This window comes from Hemicordylus capensis, chromosome 3, assembly GCF_027244095.1.
Source record: "Hemicordylus capensis ecotype Gifberg chromosome 3, rHemCap1.1.pri, whole genome shotgun sequence".
NCBI lineage: Eukaryota > Metazoa > Chordata > Lepidosauria > Squamata > Cordylidae > Hemicordylus > Hemicordylus capensis.
In genome coordinates, this window is record NC_069659.1 from 249,600,315 (window position 1) to 249,621,176 (window position 20,862).

Sequence of the window (20,862 nt, forward strand, 5' to 3'; positions counted from 1 at the left end):
TATTGAAATATACAATATCTACAAGTTTAGATTTTATCATGGTCACTCACTGCATCCTGGGATTTTCAATAAAACATAATCATTTGCCAGTAAAAGAAAAAAATCATCTAAAATACAAAAAAATTAAAAATGAAATGATAAAGTATTGTTGACAACTGAAAATTTCAATTTCCATAGAATGCATAGAATGCAATTTTCATAGAATGCAAAATCATTTCCAGCTGAAAAGCTATTGTCACACTATAAGTAAGGCTACGCTTCATTTTCTTCAGCCATGGTCTAGATGATGCCAGTATTGGCCATTGGCCAGTGCTGCTGCGTATGTGACAGGCAGCTCTGGCAGTGTTGTGCAAGTAGGCAACACAACTACTTGAAACCACATACCCACAGTTGCACAGCACTACTTATATTGTTTCTGCTTATTTAACAGTAAGTTGCAGGAACTCTAGGAAACTGGTAAGTGGCTGGCAGTAGTACTCCTGGCTGTGTTTTATCATTCTCAAATGTAGGGAAAAAGCATTAAAAATATTTATTTGGAACTGGCATGCCTATAAATAGTAGAATACATGGTATCACACACTTAACTGCTTAAATACTACTTGCTTAATTCTTGGAACCAAATTCATCCAAGTGTACGGAATATATGTTAATAATGGTTGTAATCATGCAGCTTATCATTACCATACTCTGTCATTAAGCTAAATCAGTTTCCTTGGAAATGTCTTTTATAAGACCATTCATCCTAATGTAGTATTCCCAAATTCAGCAGAGTATAATCTGTTAGTATTTTACATCAGAATACAATGTTCCACCCCAAAGCATTTCCACAAAATCTCTATCATGGCATGAAATGCCCAGAGGTCAGTGCTGCACCTGGATGCCCAGGTTACAGTACAGACCAACAATGCTTTTCACCAGCTTCATCTGGAAAGCAGGAGGTGAAATTTTCACTTAGATCCAGATGCAATGATGATCATTCATGCCTTCATAGCCTCTAGATCAGGCTATTTTAAATGTGTTTTCTGTGGAGCTGCTCTATCAGATACTTTTTCAGAGACATCATCAACTGCTGCAAAACATGGTAGTCCAATTCTTGGGAGTTGATAATTACATCAGCACTCAAGGGCTTGGAAGTGATTCATCTCTCCCACTGAAATCAACAAGTGACGGAATTTGGGTTGGATCGTGCCCTTTATGTAGTCATTTCCTCTAATGTTCTTACTTGTCGTGAGTCCATATGCGTAGAACAGGTTATCTATTTTAAGAGTAAAATGGAATGTGAGCTGCTTTAAACCACCACACTTTGCAACAAGAAAATCCACAGCAGAAAAATTACAATCGGTCTAGTGAGCCACAATGGAATGGTTAGATCATCTTTTTCACTAGTCCCTGAGGGAAGATTCCAGAGCTGGTTGTGTTCTTTCCAGTTTATAGGCAAACCCAGCATATCCAGTGCACCTGAATCATTATGAAACAATTGTAAGTCAAGTAATATGTCACTATCAGGGGCTTTAGATGCTACCTTTCCAGATGTAGAAATATTTGAGGGTTCGTGTGCAAACTATTATACTAGAAGCAAAACTTATTATATTCGCAACCATATTCATAATTATTTTCCAGTATTTTTTTTGTATTTTGAAATCATGCAATGTTTAATAACTGAACTTGGGAATCCCGTGGAAGTGCAAGGCAGAAAGAATGACTTTAGAATATTGATATGTAAGATGGTTTGTTGGGTTCAAACTTGGACTGGATGAAAAGAAAAGCCTCAAAGAAGCCTTCAAAAAATATTTAGGTGAAAAGCACACTACTCAATCCGTTGCCAGGCACCCTGTGCTTCATGTAGTAACTGGAAAAAGCAGGAAGTGTGGCCACGAGCAAATCTGAAATTCAGCTGCCAGTGCTGTTCTGACTTAAGATAAAAAGCAAACAGCCTATAGATAAGAGGCCAATTCAAGCTCAAATCCTGTTTTTTAAAAAAAGCAAAAGACATAAAAACCCTCAACTCCTGCCTGTGGCTTCCAGCGGCATCTGGTGGGCCACTGTGCGAAACAGGATGTTGGACTAGATGGGCCTTGGGCCTGATCCAGCAGGGCTGTTCTTATGTTCTTATATTCTGCTCATTAGTCTCCTCAAACTGTAAAATGCCTATTTAGAGGGTTTGCGGGGGCAGGTCCTATATTTGGCAAGCAGCTTTACAGATCTATATGAGAGGCTTCATCCCCAAAGTTGTGAGGCACAATTTGTTTGTTTGTCTGTCTGTCTGTCTATCAAATTTGTACACTGCCCCAAACTTTCATCTCTGGGCAGATCACAGTTGCATAAAACAGGTTAAAATACAGAAAATAAAAAGCTTAAAACAATTCAAAACCACAGTCAAGTTAAAATGCTTGGGTGAAAAAATGAGTCTTTAAGGACTTTTTAAAAGTTGCCAGAGATGGGGAAGCTCATATTTCAGTAGGTAGCACATTCCACAATTTCGGGGCAGCAAGAAGGCCCATCCCCGTGTGGCCACCAGACAAACTGGTGACAACTGTAAACATACCTCTCTGGATGATCTCAATGGGTGATGGGGCTCATAGTGAAGAAGATGTTCTCTTAAATACCCAGGGCCTAAGCTGTTTAGGGCTTTATAGGTTATAACCAGCACTTTGTATTTTGTCTGGAAACTTATCGGCAGCTCTTTCAAGACAGGAGTATGGTGGTCTTTCCGAGATGATCCAGAGGACAACCTGGGTGCTGCATTCTATGCTAACTGCAGCTTCTGGACTGCATTCAAAGGCACAGAGCACCCCACGTAGGGTGCATTGCAGAAGTTAAGTCTGGAGGTTACCAGCATATGTGCTACCATTTTAACACTGTTCATCTCAAGAATCAGACGCAGCTGGTGTATCAGTCAAAGCTGATAGAAAGTACCTCTGGCCACCACCTCAATGTGAGATACCAGGGAGAGGTGTGCATCCAGAAGCATTCCAAGACTGTGTATCTGTTCCTTTTTGGGAAATGTGACCCCATCTAGAACAGGCAAATCAAAATCATCTCTAGAGTTCTGACCCCGCACAATAGGTACCTCACTCTTATCTGGATTAAGTTTCAATATATTGTCCCTCATCCAGCCCATTACCACCTTCAGGCAGGCATTTAGGGAGGTAATGCCTTCTCCTGGTGATGCTGACATGGAGAAATAGATCTGGGTGTCATCATACTGATAACACCTCACACCAAATCTCCTGATGATCTCTCACAGTGGTTTCATGGAGATGTTAACAAGCACTGGAGACAGTGTGGAGCCCTGAGGGACGCCATACATAAGCTAACATTCTGAAGAGCAATAGTCTCCAAGCGCCACCATCTGGAATCTTTCTTAGAGATAGGAGAGGAACCACTATAAAACAATGCTTCCCACCCCTAACACTCAGATGTTCCAGAAGGATACTATGGTCGATAATATTGAAAGCTGCTGAGAGATCCAAAAGGACCAACAGAGTCACACTTCCTCTGCCAGTTCCCAACTGGAAATCATCCATCAGGCCAACCAAGGCAGTCTCCATCCCATAGCCCACCCGAAAGCTAACAATGGCCTGCTTGCAGATGCTAAGTCTCTGTCCCCAATTATTTCCCAGTAATTCTCCATCTGCCTCCTGGAGGGAATGGTTTGTAGAATTCAAAGTGCTTGTGTGGAAATGTTATTACATGTCCCAACCAATAGGTGGCACTAGCACTCGGTTGGAGTTGGGGACTGGCCAGAAAGAGAGTTCCTGTGGTTCATGCTATTTGCTTCTTTTGTACAATAACTAATGGCTGCTGTCTTCTGAGCTCCCATAACAGTGTTCATCTTGGCCTTTAAAAACACAGTTTGTTCCTTTCCTCCTGGCCATGAACATCGACTGAAAGCATATCCTTAACTGTGTTCTTAGGACTCTCTCCAGGATCTTGTGGGCCACTGGCAAAAAACTTCCAGTATTCACCATGACACACAAATAAAAAAGAAATAAAAAACACAGACACATCTGCTTTTACTCTGAGGCTAGCAAAAGACCAGACCTAGATATTTATTATGTTTTCTCATAAGGTCACTCATATCACTTCTCAGATCAGCTGGACAATTAAGACAACAAAGATACGCATCCCTTCCATGGCAACAGCAAAGAGCCAAGGCAATGCAGGAAGTTGCGAAGGCCTCTTCAATTCAGGGACAACTGGCTCCTCTCCTCAGCACTTACTCATTTTCTCACTCACTCACTCCCTATTGCAGTTCATGGTGTTGTTTTTGACTTCATAGGAACATAGGAAGCTGCCATATACTAAGTCAGACCATTGGTCCATCTAGCTCAGTATTGTCTTCACAGACTGCCAGCGGCTTCTCCAAGGTTGCAGGCAGGAATCTCTCTCAGCCCTATCTTGGAGAAGCCAGGAAGGGAACTTGAAACCTTCTGCTCTACCCAGAGCAGCTCCACCCTGCAAAGGGAATATCTTACAGTACTCACACTTCTAGTCTCCCTTTCATATGCAACCAGGGCAGACCCTGCTTATCTATGGGAACAAGTCATGCTTGCTACCACAAGACCAGCTCTCCTCTCCGACTTCCTTTTGAACCTGGCAGGTGTGACCAATGGACAAGAGCAGTCCTCTTAGATTTGTGAGTAGCCACTCTTCTCCTTTTCCCCTGGTGGAGAGAGAGCAAGACATCTGCTTTGGATCCTGTTTGCCTCGATGGCATTGGCACCCATCCACCTGAGTGGCTCTCTGCAATTGTCAGAGGTTCTTTGCTGCCCATCTCCTTTTTCTCTCATGTGCCTCAGTGCTGAGCCCTTGGCAAGGCCGTGCCTCCCACACCACTAGATTTACAATGGCACACTTGCAGCTCTGATGTACTGCTGCACTTGGGAGAGTTTGGGCAGCAGCCGATTCCTGCCGCAAACAGAAAAAACTGCAACAGCTACTGAGAGGAAAAATTCTCCTTGGCTTCTGCAAAACTAATGTGGCCGGCGGGGGGGGGGGGGGATCAGATGCTCTTATTTGTTGCTTTATCTATTATGTGATTGTGTTAACATTGTGGTGATGTTAGCTGCCTTAAATATTTCAGAAATAACATGAAAAGTTGGGATGACTGTTGGGATAAATGAATATCATCCCTCCCCTCCCCATCTTTTTTATTTATGTGAATGCACTTAGGGGGCTTTCACTTTAAAGCTCATATGGGACTCTGGAGCTAGAAAGGAAGCAGATCAGTTGCTAACTGTTTAGACTGTGCCTGAGCTTGTGCAACTGCCACACAGGCCAGACCTCTTCTTACAAATTATTGGAACATCTGAATGCCCCTGCCCAATTTAAAAACAAAAAGGTGAAGGTGGCAGTTTGAGGGGCTCTAGTCAGTCGTAGGTCCCATGCTGTGCAGACGCCTGAATTTGCTCCCCTATTATGCCGGATCTGAATATTCTTGGTGGCAGTTGGGCAACACCCTTCTACTTGTCAGAGTTGAAGCATGTATGCTTTCCAGAAGGGCTGTCCAACATTTCCCTTTGGGCTAGCATTCAACTGCCAGCATTAATCAGCTGTGGAAGAACTTTAATCTAACTAGGTATTTTGTTTTTTACCATGGTATGCATTTTGTCTCCTGTTTTACCCTGGGAAGGAGCAGGGCAGGAATTTAACGAACCAAGCAAATAATTAATGAAGTGCTAACATATTTTCCTACTTTGGGTTATTGAATATGCCACATGTGGCCATCACACTGAGTCACATGATGCGCCAAACATTGGCACTTCTCTGGTTCATTGGCCAACAAAGTCCGACCAACAAAGTCTGGCTCATTGGCAAGCACTGAGCCTCTCCAGGTGTCTGGCCTCTTCTGCCCCACTGCTAAACATGAGAACACACATCCAAGTAATGAGACAGAGTGAAATGAAATGCTTTCAGTGTACCTGAGACACACTACATTGATATCTAGTCCAGCACGCTGCCTGCCCTGCCTCATTGCCAAAAGAAAATTAAAATACTGACCGGAGATGACAGTCTGTACAAATGATTCTTCACTGTACTATCAGACCTATTCAGGGATAGAGAACCCCGCCCCCCGACAACGCTAAGATATGCTGGGGGGGAAACAACCCCTGCATGACAGAAGAATGGCAAGGAAAAAAAAGGGAAGTAAGAATATGAAAGAGATAAAAGAACAGGTATCAACAAATGAGCTAGATCCCATCTTACTCCTATTGTGCTCCAGTTATTTGAACTGATTTACATTCGCAAATGTGAAATCAGAATATATTGAGAACTTCAATTTTAGAAGACTATTTGTTAAAAAAAAGGTTAAAGAGAAGTTAGACAGAAAGTATAAAAACATATCAATTTAAGGCTCAATCTTGTGCATGTTTATTCAGAAGCAAGGCCCATTTGTGTTCTGCAGCACTTACAAGTGTGGATAGGACTGTAGCCCTAAATTGGAAAATTCAGTATAATGCCTATGGAGATAAATCCAAAATATATATATTAAAAGAGGAGGGCAGATAATGGATTCAACAACAGAAAATTGTTAGTAAGGCAGTAGGTAACTCACTGGCCGAATTCGGATGACAACCAAAACCTTGGGTAGGCTTACTTGAGGTTAAGCTCAGAAGCCAAGAATCATGCTGCAAATGATCTGGCAGCTCTGGTTTCATTGCCTCTGCCAGCAATCTCCCTCCCTCTTCCTCTTCTGCTGAGCACATCACCCATCCAAAAACCATTGGTTGTGAAATGGGGGGTGGGTTGCTTATGGGAGAAGCTTCAGCACAAACTAGGGGTGTGTACAAAACCAGGCCAGCTTGGCTTGGTTTGAGGCTGAACTGGCTTCAAACAGGACTGGTCCAGTTTGGTTTTGCCCTCTTGAACCTCCTGGTTTGGTTAAGCTCGGGGCAGGGTCGCAAATATATATATTTTAAAAATTAAAAAAGAATTGTACTTACCCCCTCTTAGGGGCTTCTCCGCCAGGGATCTGAGGAGGTCCCCCCCCCCCGCCAGCCTTCTTAATGCCAAAAATCGCCTGGTTTGGGTGTTTGGCCCTTTCTGGGCCTTTCCCTTATCACTGCGGCCAACTTGGAGGCTGCCATGCATGCACAATGGGCCCCTGCATGGCCTGGGTCATGACCCGGCCACACAGGGCCCATTGCATATGCGTGGTGGCTTTCAAAATGGCTCCATGACTGGGAAAGGCCTGGAAAGGGCCAAAGAATGGCCAAATTCTTTGATTTGGTGATTTTTGGCATTAGGAAGGCTGGCAGGGGGAGAAGGAACCTCTGCAGATCTCCCAACAGTCTTGGAGAAGCCTCCTGGAGAGAGGTACAAAAAAAAAATTAAATTAAACAAAATATATTCGCAACACACACCCTGGAACAGCGGAGGGGGGGGGCGATCCGATGTTAAGTTGAACCAGGGTGAGGTAGGGTTTGGTTTGACATTGAGCTGTTGAACCAAACCTGTTCACACATCCCTAACACAAACTCCTGGTTGCCACATTCAGATAGCATGATGGGGTCAGCAGAGCTCTAGTTTCAGCAACCTGCCAAACCTCAAACTGAGGGTTCGCTCTGTTGGAAGTTAAGGACTTTGCACTGTCTCTTGTCTCAAAGACAGTGGAGGGCAGACTAGTGAGTCAGAGGGCTAGAGGGTCAAGACATTGGTCATCCCTTCTCTACTGCTCTGACACTATCCCTTTGGAATGTAGATTGCTAATCTCAGGGACACTTCCTCTCTCTATTCTTCCTGTTCCTTCTACTTTGCAACATGCAAGCAAGCTCCTCTCCCTGCACCATGTGTGCAGAGAAGATGCAGAATCCATCTGCATCCAGACAGATAGATAGATTAGAGATCCTAACTCCTCGCTTTCCTATCTAGAATGGAGTTCTCTAATAAATGCCTTATATATTGATCTGAAACTATAAACTGGCTCCAAGTTACTTTACTCTCAGCATACACGCATGCCTAACTAAATCCGCTGTGTTGCTATAATTGGAAAAGGGTTCCTCTACCAGAGAGAATTCCCAACAGGTTATGGGAGCTCAGTATTTTGAGCTGCGTGTACTGCAACTAGAGAGTTAGGTTTGTTCCAGGAGATCCAGTGAGATCTAGCCATGGACACTTTGAGTTGCTAATCTACAGCAGCTGCCCTTTCTTGGAGCTCAATGAGGATGGCTACTTACCTAGAGGGAAAGCTCAGGTTGACTATCCTGAACCCAGACAATTACTTGGAATGGAAAACCTGACTAAGGATTGCATTGAGAGCAGAAGGACTCCAGAAAGTAACTCAGGAAGACCTCACCGCAGATGGAACTACAGATGCTGAGAAGACTGCGAAAGAAACATGGGTGCTCAAGGATGCGAAAGCTCCTAATAGCTGCTTCTGTGAGTAAAAACTATCTTACTACTATATGTGATCTTAAGACCTCAAAGGATGGACTAATCAAACTGATCTACTGCCCAACAAATGAAATGCTTGCAGATTTACTCACTAAGCCACTACCAAGACCCTGCTTTGAAAAGCTGAGAGAGAAAATGAATCTTGTTAACTGAGTCACGAGACATCGAGATGGGGTGTTGGAAGTTAAGGAATTTGCGCTGTTTCTTGTCTCAAAGACAGTGGAGGGCAGACTAGTGAGTCAGAGGGCTAGAGGGTCAAGACACTGGTCATCCCTTCTCTACTGCTCTGACACTATCCCTTTGGAATGTAGATTGCTAATTTCAGGGACACTTCCTCTCTCTTTTCTTCCTGTTCCTTCTACCTTGCAACATGCAAGCAAGCTCCTCTCCCTGCACCATGTGTGCAGAGAAGATGCAGAATCCATCTGCATCCAGCTAGATAGACAGATTAGAGATCCTAACTCTTCGCTTTCCTATCTAGAATGGAGTTCTCTAATAAATGCCTTATATATTGATCTGAAACTATAAACTGGCTCCAAGTTACTTTACTCTCAGCATACACGCATGCCTAACTAAATCCGCTGTGTTGTGCCTCTGTGCACTCTGCTATAATTGAAAAAGGGTTTCTCTACCAGAGAGAATTCCCAACACGCTCTGCGGTTTGGAGGTGACAGCAGAGCCGTGTTTGAGGGATTTTCCTACATTCGTACAATGAGAAATGCCAAATTCAGGTAAGGGTAACTGGAGGTTGATATGTCATCTGAATGAGGCCAATGGATGAGAAAGACACTGAGATACAGTTTCAAAAATTTAAAATAATTTGCTTGTAAAATGACTATACTGTGATTAAGGAAAGTGAATATAAGGTGAATATAAGAAAAACAAAATGACAGACAGAATACTAAGTCTAAGAACTTCAGTTTCATGAGTTCTACACAAGTTCCATAAGAGCACATTAGAGCTTTTGCACAATTCCTAATAATCTCCCAATAAATTGTACCCTAGATATCTAGGGACTAATCAAGAGATGGTAGAAATGATGCAAGATATCTATTTAAGACAGAGCAATTGCCTTAGTGGATTAGATCAATGCACCATGTGCTTTCAATGTGTATAATCCATTTCCATGAAAATTTTCCTTTTGCACTGTAGGCTTCCCTTAAGAAGATCTTGATACTTTTCATGTGACTAAAGCGAATGCTAAATTTACAGTATAGGATTAATCCTTCCATCTGGTCTTGGGTTGGTCTTTGTATCATCATACGTAGTCCATTCTGCTGTTTGTCTAAACAGCACAGTACAATAGTATGTATTCCATGCCACACATCTTCATTCACTATGAGATAGGGAATTTCAAGTCATAGACCCCTTTTATCTATACTATGCATTCTAATAAACAAAATGCATCACAAATTGTTTTCATTGCACACCAAGTGGTTATACCTAATATTTTAAAAACCTGAATGTGTGAACCTATATTTATTTATGTATTTATTTATTTATCATATTTTATACTGCCTGTTATGTACATCTCTAGGTGGTGTACAAAATTTAAAATATTTAAAAGTCAACACAGATTAAAACACATGATACAATAAAAACAATAGCATAAAACAGTTATTAAAACAAATTATTAAAATTATTAAAATTAATTCTAATTAAAAGCCTGTGGAAACAGGAGAGTCTTGAGGGTCTTCCTGAAAACAAACAGAGAAGGAGATGCTTGTATTTCAGCAGGGAGCATATTCCAGGGAGCATATTCTCTGTGGCTTTCTCAGCCACAGAGAAAGCCCGGTTCTGGGCCACCACCAAACAACAAACTAGTGGCAACCATAACCGGACCTCTCCAGAAGATCATAACAGGTGATAGGGTTTATGACAAAGAAGGCGCTCTCTTAAATAGCCTGGACCCAAGCCATTAAGCGCTTTATAGTTAATAACCAGCACTTTGTATTTCACCCGGAAACATATTGGCAGCCAGTGCAGTTCTTTTAACACCAGTGTTATGTGGTCCCTTCGAGTTGTCCCAGAGACCAATCTGGCTGCTGCATTCTGTACCAATTGTAGTTTCTGGACTATGTACAAAGGCAGCTCCACATAGAGTGCATTACAGTAGTCAAGCCTGGAGCTTACCAGCATATGTACCACTGTTTTAAGGTCATTCACCTCTAGAAACGGGTGTAGCTGATATATCAGCCGAAGCTGATAAAAAGTGCTTCTGGCCACTGCCTCAACCTGAGAAACCAGGGAGAGCTTTGGGTCCAGGACCACTCCCAAGCTACGTACCTGATCTTTATCCCTGGTAATTTTGTACTGTGTTTGCACAGTTACTTCAGTTCAACACATACTTAAAATACTATAATTTCTGTTTTCATTGAAATAAGAATTAAAAATATGGGGGACCACTGACATGTATTCCTCTTTAAAGTGTTTTGCATAGTTCTGGATCTGTACCAGAGCAGGGTTTTCTTCATCCCTTTCCATTTTCTCTGTCAAGGAAGGAAGCAAAGATCCACTTCCTCTCCAGAAATCTGAACAGAAAAAACCCTTGGACAGCCTCAGATAATTTCACAGTGTCATGATCCCTATCTTGAAAAGTGATGAGCGGTGAGCAGTTGTGGGGGGGGGGGGGACCCAGCCCTAGATCCAGCCCCACCTGGGGCATAGCAAGGGGAGAGTGGGCCTGTGTTAAATACCGCACTAACTCCCCTCACCCCCAACTCACCTCCTCTTTTGCCCATCTGGCACCTCTGCTGTCACCACAGCTGCTGACTTCTTCTGCCTCCTGCCAGTGCTGCCCAGCTCTCAGGCCTATCCTCTTTCCATTGGCCCATCAGGAGCATGTGCGTGCCCTCCTTCCATTGGCTGCCCTGCTCCCAGGCCCATCCTCCTTCCACTGGGAGTGCAAACCCGATGGGAGCATATATGCACCGTCCTTCCATTGGCTGGGAGCCTAAGGATGGGCCTGTGAGTTGGGTGAAAGACCAAAGGAGATGCCTGGCAGTGGCTGCAGGTGGTAGCAGTGGTGGGAGCTCCATCCAGCCAGAGGGGGGAGCTCTGCAGCTCCTCCTAGATGCTTGGTGGCTCCCAGACACATGCTACCTTGGATTATTTGAAGGCTTCTGCCCTATTATAGTTCTGACCCTGAGCCCCAGGTACTAATACCAGTCAGGCTTGCCAGTCAGAAGACCCCAGAGCCAAAACCCCACTTCCTAACAAATTATTACCTCACATCTCCCAAGCCTCCACCTCAGCACCAGAAATGAACCAGGAGAAAAGTGATGAAGAGAAGGACAGCAAGATGTCAGGGTCAGAGGGCTTCTCCTTTAAATCTCTACCCAGAAAGGCAGAGCATGGAAAGGGCTGTCTGATAGGGGAGTGCACATGGTGTGCACCCCCATGGGGTGTGTATGGAACCAGTTTTGCCAGTTCAGTTTGAATTTGAACCAGATTTGAACCCACTTGACCCGGTCCAGTCCCAGTTCTGGCCAAACTGGACCAGGTCTGGTTCGACTGCCAGACTGGTTCAAACCAATTTGGGGGTCTACTGGTGAAGAGAACTCCGGTGAAGATTCCCCTTTATCAGTAAAGGGGCAGTGGAGGGCTTCCCCTTTAAATCGCTGCCTAGAGAGGCACAGCATGGTAGCAGCTGTCTAATAGGGGTGTGCATGGAACTGTTTTTGTCAATTTAGTTCAAATCTGAACTAGATTTGAACTGACCCGGCCTGCCTCTGGGCGGGCTACTCTGGGGGAGGCCAGCAGGGGAGAGCCACTGCCCCTGCCACCCCACCTGCAGCCACCGATAATTTTTGTAAGCACTCCCCTCCCACCCCCACCCCCCAAGGGAAGCCTCTCTGCTCCTTTACTGGTAAAAGGGAATCCTCACTGGATTCCCCTTTACCAGTAGACCCCTGAACTGGTCCAGTTCAAGCTCGGACCAGTATCCCTTTGCGGGGGGGGGGCTGGTTCAGTGTGAACCTGGACCACTCGACAGCCCCCGGTTCAAGTCAAACATTGGGTTAAAACAGGAGCGGTTCGCACATCCCTGCAATATCAGCCAGAAGGCATTCCTTCTAGCTCTGGCCCTTGTTGGGCTCACTTGGACCACTTCAGTGTTATGCTTCCTGACTGCCTTGTGGGTTCTGATCCATGGGAAAAGGCAGGACACTATCTCAATCCTCTTTGTGGGGGAAAAAGTAAGTCTAGCAAAAGCATTTGTAATTCTTCATGTAAATACAGCCTTTGTCGCGACTGTTATAACTTTGTCTCAGTATTCTTTCAAAGATGGCACTATCACTACTGAAATAGTGGAATATTCTTAGGCATTCTTCTTTCCAGATCCATAAACCTGGAATTCCTGACCCAAACTATCACAAACCTGTCTCTGCTGCCCCTAGAAGTGCTTTCCAAAAAGCGACTCTTCCAACAGCCTACAAACTCACCTTCTACATTTTTAAAAAAAGTAATACAGGACATCTCTGCCCTCTTGCATTTGATACATATTTTATCTACATGGACACTATTAAATCCTACAGGGTGATACGTATCTTTAAAAAAATGAAAAATAAAAGGAGAGCAGCAATCATTTTAGAAAACCAGACATTTTTATTCACATGTGACATTTCAGATGAATTGCCTCTGGGTTACTTGGGCTCAATGATAATCCTTAGATTCTTGAACTGGAACCATGTGCTTTCTCCCAGCCTCAGGTGCTGCTTCGTTGTTTTTAATGGAGACAGCAAGACATTTAACACAATGTCCCCTATAGCACTTAGGGAGCTCACAAGGGTTTTGTTTGCCCTGTAGCAAATGGGAGCTAGAGGAAGTCTAGCCTAAATGTCACATTCAAATATGAATATGGACTCTTCCAAAATCTTACAATAATGCAGAAATTACAGCATGATTACATTCTCAAACTACTACTGAAGAATGAGTAGTATTCATTCTATTGGGAAACTATGGGAAACACCTATATAGGGTAGCAGCGATATAGGAAGATGCTGAAAGACATCATCTCATACTGCGTGGGAGATGCCAATGGTAAGCCACTCCTGTATTCTACCAAAGACAAACACATGACTCTGTGGTCGCCAGGAGTCGACACTGACTCGACGGCACACTTTACTGAAGGATGATAGAGCATGAAACAATGGTGTTCAGGGAGGTCTTAGTACAGGCCTATTCAACTTATCCCCTCCCAGCTGTTTTTGAACTACACCTCCCATAATCCCCAGCTACAGTGGCCAATATTATTTATTTATTTATTACATTTATAAACCTGGCAACCCGCAGAAGCAATGCATGCAGACCAGAATTGTTTTTTTGCAGCACGCACCGCCTCCGCATAAACCTTCAAATGGGTGTCCTGTCACATTCAAGCCCAGTTCTCCTCCACTTGTGCTCCAGTCACCTACCTTGCTGCTTCAGACCCCGTAACTCCTCTGTATACCAAGGGGCCACGTTTAAAGCAGATCGGAAGGGACACTTAGGAGCGATCGTGTCTACTGCCCTGGTGAGTTCCCTATTCCAGGTTCCGACCAGGGCATCGGCAGAATCTCTGGCAGGACCAACATCAAAACCCTCCAAGGCTTTTTGGAATCCTGCTGGATCCAACAGCCATCTTGGGCAGACCATCTTAATAGGTCCTCCACCCCTGCAGGGCTGGGTTGTGGCTGTGAAACCAACTTTAACCAGGTAGTGGTCCGTCCATAACAATGGGGAAAACACAGGAGCCCGCACCCACAGAATACCACCCCCATCCGAACAAAAGACCAAATCAAGTGACATGAGTTGGTCCTGAAACAAGTTGGGATAGGCCGATAGTTGTCATGACTACTATGAACTCCTGAGCCACACCAGACAAGTCAGCCTCACAATGGATATTGAAGTCACCCAGAACCAAAGGTCTGGGTGACTCCAACACCAACTCTGCGACCAGCTCCGTCAGCTCAGTTAGGGAGTCGGTTGGGCAGCGGGGTGGACGGTACACCAACAGAATCCCCAATCTATCCCTAGTTGCCAGCCTTAGAAAGACACACTCAATAGAAGTCAACTGTTACACAGGGGCTCTGGTAAGGGAAATGGTATCCTTATGGACCACAGCCACTCCACCCCACTGCCCACATCCCCTAGCCTGCTCCACAACAGAGTAGACTGGTGGAAGAAGCTGGGCCCGAACTGGGCCACTAGCCTCACCCATCCAGGTCTCAGTTATACAAGCCAGGTTGGCTCCCTCATCCATGATCAAGTCATGGATGATTTTGGTCTTATTCTGAACCGACCTGGCATTGCAAAAGAGCAAGGCTAGGTTCTGTGGGAAGTTGGAACTGCTCCCCGAGGCCAGGGAGCTGACAGGGCAGCCGGAAGTGGAAACAGTTACTAAATTACTGGTTTCCCTTCCCCTGTAATGGCCAGCTGCTCTGCCAATGCCTATTCTTCTGTTCCCCACCACAACAGTAATAGCTGCCCCAGAGCCACTAGACAAACTCCCGGCATCATTATGCCCGAGAGAACGCAAACACATGACAACAAAGGGCCTGGCACAACCCAATAAAAGGGAGGACTAACAACATACAACCCAGACCTCCAACCCCACCTTATAACTCCCCCCCCAGACCCCAGTCCCACACCAAAGGCTGGCTTTGGTGGCCGCCTACAGGCGGTCCGCTGGCTATGTCGTTGGCTATGCCTCTGGCATGCCTCCCTCCAATAGATGCTGCCAAGGACTCCAGAAATCTCTCCTCTCATGAGAGATCTCTGGTCCTTGGGGACAAGGGGAACAAGTCAAGCACTCAAGGAGATGGCACAGGTGGAATAGGGCAGCAATCAGGCTGTCCCAAGCCGGTCCTTCAGAAGGTCTGGGGCTGCAAAAACAAACCTCCTCGGTTGAGACAGGAATGCACAGGCAGGGTGAGACAGCTCTTGTTCATCAGGAGAGGTCAGGGAGCTGACAGAATCTATCCCCTGCCTTTCTCCACCCTCTCAGGTCTCACAGAACCAGGGATTATGGGAACTGTAGGCCAACATCTGCAGGAGGGCCGAAGTTGAGCAGCCCTGTCTTAGTAGAAACTAGAAGCCTGTCCCACAGCCAAAGATTTGGTTGGTTAGTTTATATCAATAAGTGAAATTCAGATTCCTGCCTACTTCTTCTTGGCTCCTGCTGCCCCATTAGGGTTGTCAGGTCACACTGCTGCAGTGATGGGAGAGGCCATGTTTGGCAGAATTCTCCATTCTACAGAAATCCCACAGGCATGTAAGCCCTCTCAGGGGCTTGCCACACCTATACTCCCTGAGACTCTCGGGGACTTTGCCAGACCTTTAGACAGCCCCAGAGCTTCAAAGTTCCCTTACCTATTCACCTGCTTTCTGCTAACAGCATGTGACAACCCATATCTATGTAATATTTGCATTTTTAAATACACACTGTTAAGTACAAAGCATAGGTGGTGTGATCTGTCCCTCAGCCTCTTTGATGATGACTCTTCTAATGAAGACCATAGCTCTATTTAGACTTTTAGAAGTGCCGCTGTAATCCTGTGCAGTGTCACAAACCGGTGAAGTCTCTCCCATCACTCACAGACAAATGTTGCACTGCTCATGCTTACAGTGGTGTTTGTCTGAACAGGGAAGAGTTGTAGCCATGGTGGTGGGTACTTCCAAGATTGTGAGGTTGGATCACCTCAACCTCATGGATATGATGCTTTCCTGTTCAGACAAAAACCACTGTAAGCATGACCTGTTTGTTTGTGAGTTTGTTTGTTTGTGAGTGACGTGTCAGAAGTGGGATTTCTGGCCTTTTTGCGCCACTGTACACAATTACTGCAGCACTTTTACATGTCTGAATAGGGCTCGTGAGTCAGAAATATCTGCTTAACAGATTTCATGGCCTCTATGAATTTTTATGAGGAGGATGATTTGGGGATCATTTAAGATTCCAAAAAAGTAGAGATGTGAGTCAAAGCAGTGGCCAAAATTTGCTAGAGAGCTCTGGAAGTCATCTCCAAACCTTGTTTGGAGATATAGGGACTCATGTGTTTTGGACTTTGTCGGATCAACTCTTATTATCTCTGGAAGTTCTATAGGGCCCTTTGAAGTACCTGCGCCTTTCTTAGCTCTCCACAGTTTGTTCCCTGCTGGTGGTTGCTTTCTGTTCTGTTGGCTCTGATTTTGCCCTATAGCCCATGGGATCTCAGCTCAACAGTCGTTAAGATGGATCGAGAAATAGATTTCTCGTAGTGATAAAGACTGGAAAAGAATAATAGCAAGTGCAAATTAAAAAAATGCATGGAAAATAATAGTATCCTGTACTTATACAGTGCCTCTCATCTAAGAAAATAAAGACTGTGTTTAGAAAGTCAGTTTGACCTTACAATCCCTTGAGAGTACAACCACCATTATTCTTATCCTACATATAGATGCAAATCAAGTCTACACCTGAACCAGATCTCCTGATAAATATGCCTGGCATATATTTAATCTTCCTAACCATTAAAAAATTATATAAACTGGGGGGAAAGAAAGAAAGAGAAAACAACCAGTAATTTAGGGTTTAGAAACTTAAACAGTTCAATTCAAGGAGTTTCAGAAAATAGGTATATTTTTTGAAAGACCACAAAAAACTTTCTCCCTCCCTTTCTAACTTCTAGGCTTGGAAATCTCTTGCATCTCAGTACATTTAAAAAAGGCTGGGGGAATTTATATGAGGGCTGGCCTCTCTGCATCCAACTGAAGGTTCTTCCTGCTAACAGTGCGCAGAGGGAAAGAACAAGAATTAATTCTGACAACCTTAATAAACTATCCACTTCTATGAATGTTTTACAGCATTTGCCAGAGAATGTCATACAGAGTGAATTCTGCCCACCCCCCAAACCAATGGAGCCTGAACAGAAATGCTTATTTGGAAAGTTTCCCTCTGGGGGCAGAAATACTCCTGCTCTTGAGTTCCATCAGATTTGCAGCTGTTTCAGCAGGTTTTCAATTACTTTGGTCCAATCAGGAAAGCCAGGGGATATAGTCTTACTACATATGATGAACACAAACCATTATGATGGGTAAAACATATTTGACCACTGGCTTTTGCTAGCAGTATGAAAATACAGTTTATTTAGACTTTGGGTGGGGAGAGGTGGTGGGGACGGTACTATATCCTGAAGGCAAGCAACATTATATGGAATACATAAAGTACAGAGTAAAATCTTATATGTAATTCAAATAGCAATAGCAATAGCACTTACATTTATATACCGCTCTATAGCCGGAGCTCTCTAAGCGGTTTACAATGATTTATCATACTGCCCCCAACATTCTGGGTACTCATTTTACCGACCTCGGAAGGATGGAAGGCTGAGTCAACCTTGAGCCCCTGGTCAGGATCGAACTTGTAACCTTCTGGTTACAGGGCAGCAGTTTTACCACTGCACCACCAGGGGCTCTTCTGCACCACCAGGGGCTCTTCAAAGGGCCCTTACAAAGCCCAAAGGGCCCTTACAACAAGTCCTTACAATATTGCCAGTTTCAAACTATATTCATCATTTACTGCACTAAAAATGCACTATTGCTTTCAGAGATGGTGAACTCTTGGAGGGCTTAACAGAAAAACTAGATAGACACTTATTAGGAATGTTTCAAGAATGGAATATTCTCCCCTAGGGCAAGGCTTTTGTTTAGATGGCAAACTTTGCTCATTGTAGCTCAAGAATCTTATTACCCAAAAGTTATGAGTTATAGTTATAGCAAACAGGTTGGAAGGCTACTCTGGGAAGAGCAGACACAGCTGAGAAGGTGAGCAAGCCTGTCTAAGCATCTAGCCTTTTCTCCCTCAAACAAACTAACAAGAAGAGGAGAGTTTTGCAGGGGCTGTTTCTCTTTAAGGGGTAGGTCTTAGTCTCTCTATCTTTGTGAGTGTTACTTGTTAGGGTTCCTTGCTAGGGTTCCTTGTTAGGGTTAAGATATCAGAGGGCTAGGAGTTCTTAGGGTTCCCTAAAGGCACTGTTTGCTGATTGGTGGGGGTGGAGTCAGCTAGGGCTGGGCGGGGCCCCACATTTCCTTTCCTTTGGCTCTCATCCTGTGTGACAGTTGGAAGGCTACTCTACATATGAGGTGTAGGCCCGAGAGCATAGCGAACAGGGATAGCAAACAGGACGTAGGAGTTTTGCAGGAGTTTAGCAGGAAGTGTGCGGGGGAGCCTGGAACGAGCCCCTGAAATCGCGATCGCAATCGCGATCACAAGGAGCCTGGTGGAGAAGAGAATGTAAGTACATATCCCTCCCTCATATCCCTCATATTCTTGGGAAAGGCTGTTTGGACAGTTAAATAGCTGACCATTACAGCTGAGACCTATCCTAACAAAATATCTAACGGACAATAAGCTCCCTAAATACTGTAAAGATCTAACTAAAACAGTATGAAGATAGAAGATCAGCAGGGGAAGGGGCACTTCCCAGTGTATTGCACAGAGTGCCACATGTACGACTATTTGCCCCATGGGCAGAAGTCGTGGGTGTGTGCTCGGTGCAAGGAGCTCCTGGCTCTCAGGGAACAAATCCGTTCCCTCGAGACCAAGGTGGCGGATCTGGAGAAGCTCAGAGAGACAGAGAGGCATGTGGATGAGACCTTCAGGGATGTGATAGAGGCATCCCACTCCAGGGCTGGTAGCTCCTCTGCTGTCAGGGAGAATGAAGGTCTTGGGCAAGGAGGACATCAGTCTGAGGAAGAGGGAGATGCTCCTTTAGAAGGGACCCCTTCCGTGGATGATGAGCCCATATCCTCTCGCACAGGGGATACTCCTCTGGGGGGTGGGGGCCTCCTTGTAGTTGGTGATTCGATCATTAGGGGGATAGAGAGATGGGTTTGTGACCCGCGTGTTGACCGCACGGTGACTTGCCTTCCTGGTGCGAAGGTTGCGGACATTACGCAGCGTCTAGACAGGCTCCTAGGCAGTGCTGGGGAGGAGACAGCTGTCGTGGTGCACGTCAGCACCAACGATGTGGGGAAATGCAGTCGGGAGGTCCTGGAAGCCAAATTTAGGCTGATAGGTAGCATTTTGAAGTCCAGGACCCCCAAGGTAGCATTCTCAGAAATGCTACCTGTTCCACGCGCAAGTACAGTGAGACAGGCAGAGCTGAGAGGTTTCAATGCGTGGATGAGACGGTGGTGCCGGGAGGAGGGGTTTAGATTTGTTAGGCACTGGGACACATTTTGGGGCAAGCAAGGCCTGTACAAAAGGGACGGGCTGCACTTGAACCAAGATGGAACCAGACTGCTGGCGCTAAAATCAAAAAGGTTGCAGAGCAGCTTTTAAAATGACACTTGGGGAACAGCCGATGGGAGCTGGGCAGTATCCCGTTTGGCAAAAGCCATCCTTTAAAGTGTGAGGCTGCAAAGAATGCAAATAAAACAGAAGGGGATGGAGCAAAACCACATAAAGAGCAGATGGGAGCCTGTGCCAGCAGGTCAAAGAGTCAAAAGAGTAGCATACATCAGGGGAGAGATTCAGCGTATAGGGGCTTGTATGCCAATGCCAGAAGCCTCCGAACCAAGATGGGTGAGCTGGAGTGCTTGGTTGCTAACGCAGAAATAGACATAGTGGGCATAACAGAAACATGGTGGAATAGTGAGAACCAGTGGGACACTGTTATCCCTGGGTATAAACTCTACAGAAAGGACAGGGAGGGGAGCCTTGGAGGAGGGGTAGCACTGTATGTTAAAGAAGGGATAGAATCTAATAAGCTAGAAAACCTAAGTGGACTGGAGTCCTCCACAGAAACCCTGTGGGTGACTATACAAGGTCGGAAAGGAAACGTGCTACTGGGGACGTGCTATCGCCCTCCGGATCAAAATGATGACAGTGACTGGGAGTTGCAGGAGGAAATCAGGGAGGCGTCAAGGAGAGGCAGGGCTGTAATAATGGGTGATTTCAACTACCCACACATAGACTGGGTAAATTCACATTCAAGTCAGGACAAAGAGGTCAAATTTCTAGATACGCTAAATGACTGTGCCCTAGAACAGCTGGTCATGGAACCAACCAAGAGAAGGCGACCTTAGATCTAATTCTGAGTGACACCCAGGACCTGGTGCGTGATGTCAGTGTCATCGACCCTTTAGGGAACAGTGACCACAGTGCCATCAAATTCAGCATACATGCGGGGAGAGAATCACCAAGGATGTCTAACACGGACATTTTGAATTTCAGAAGAGGAAACTTCTTCAAAATGAAGAGTGTGGTGAAAAAAAAGCTGAGGGGGGAAATCAGGAGAGTCACTTCGCTCCAGAGTGCATGGAGTTTACTCAAAACCACAATACTAGAAGCCCAGTTAGATTGTATACCCAAAAGGAGGAAAGGTACCACTAAGTCCAGGAGGATGCCAGCATGGCTAACGGGTACCGTCAAGGAAGCCATAAAAGGGAAGAAGACTTCCTTCCGAAATTGGAAGGCCTGTCCAAACGAAGAGAACAAAAAGGAAC

At 45.0% G+C, this 20,862-nt stretch overlaps 1 protein-coding gene across 8 annotated transcripts in view; it reads right to left on the reverse strand.

Annotated features, from left to right (window-relative positions):
• Positions 1 to 20,862, reverse strand: part of ADGRA1 (adhesion G protein-coupled receptor A1) — a 676,883-nt gene that overhangs the window by 9,988 nt on the left and 646,033 nt on the right. The window lies entirely within an intron of this gene.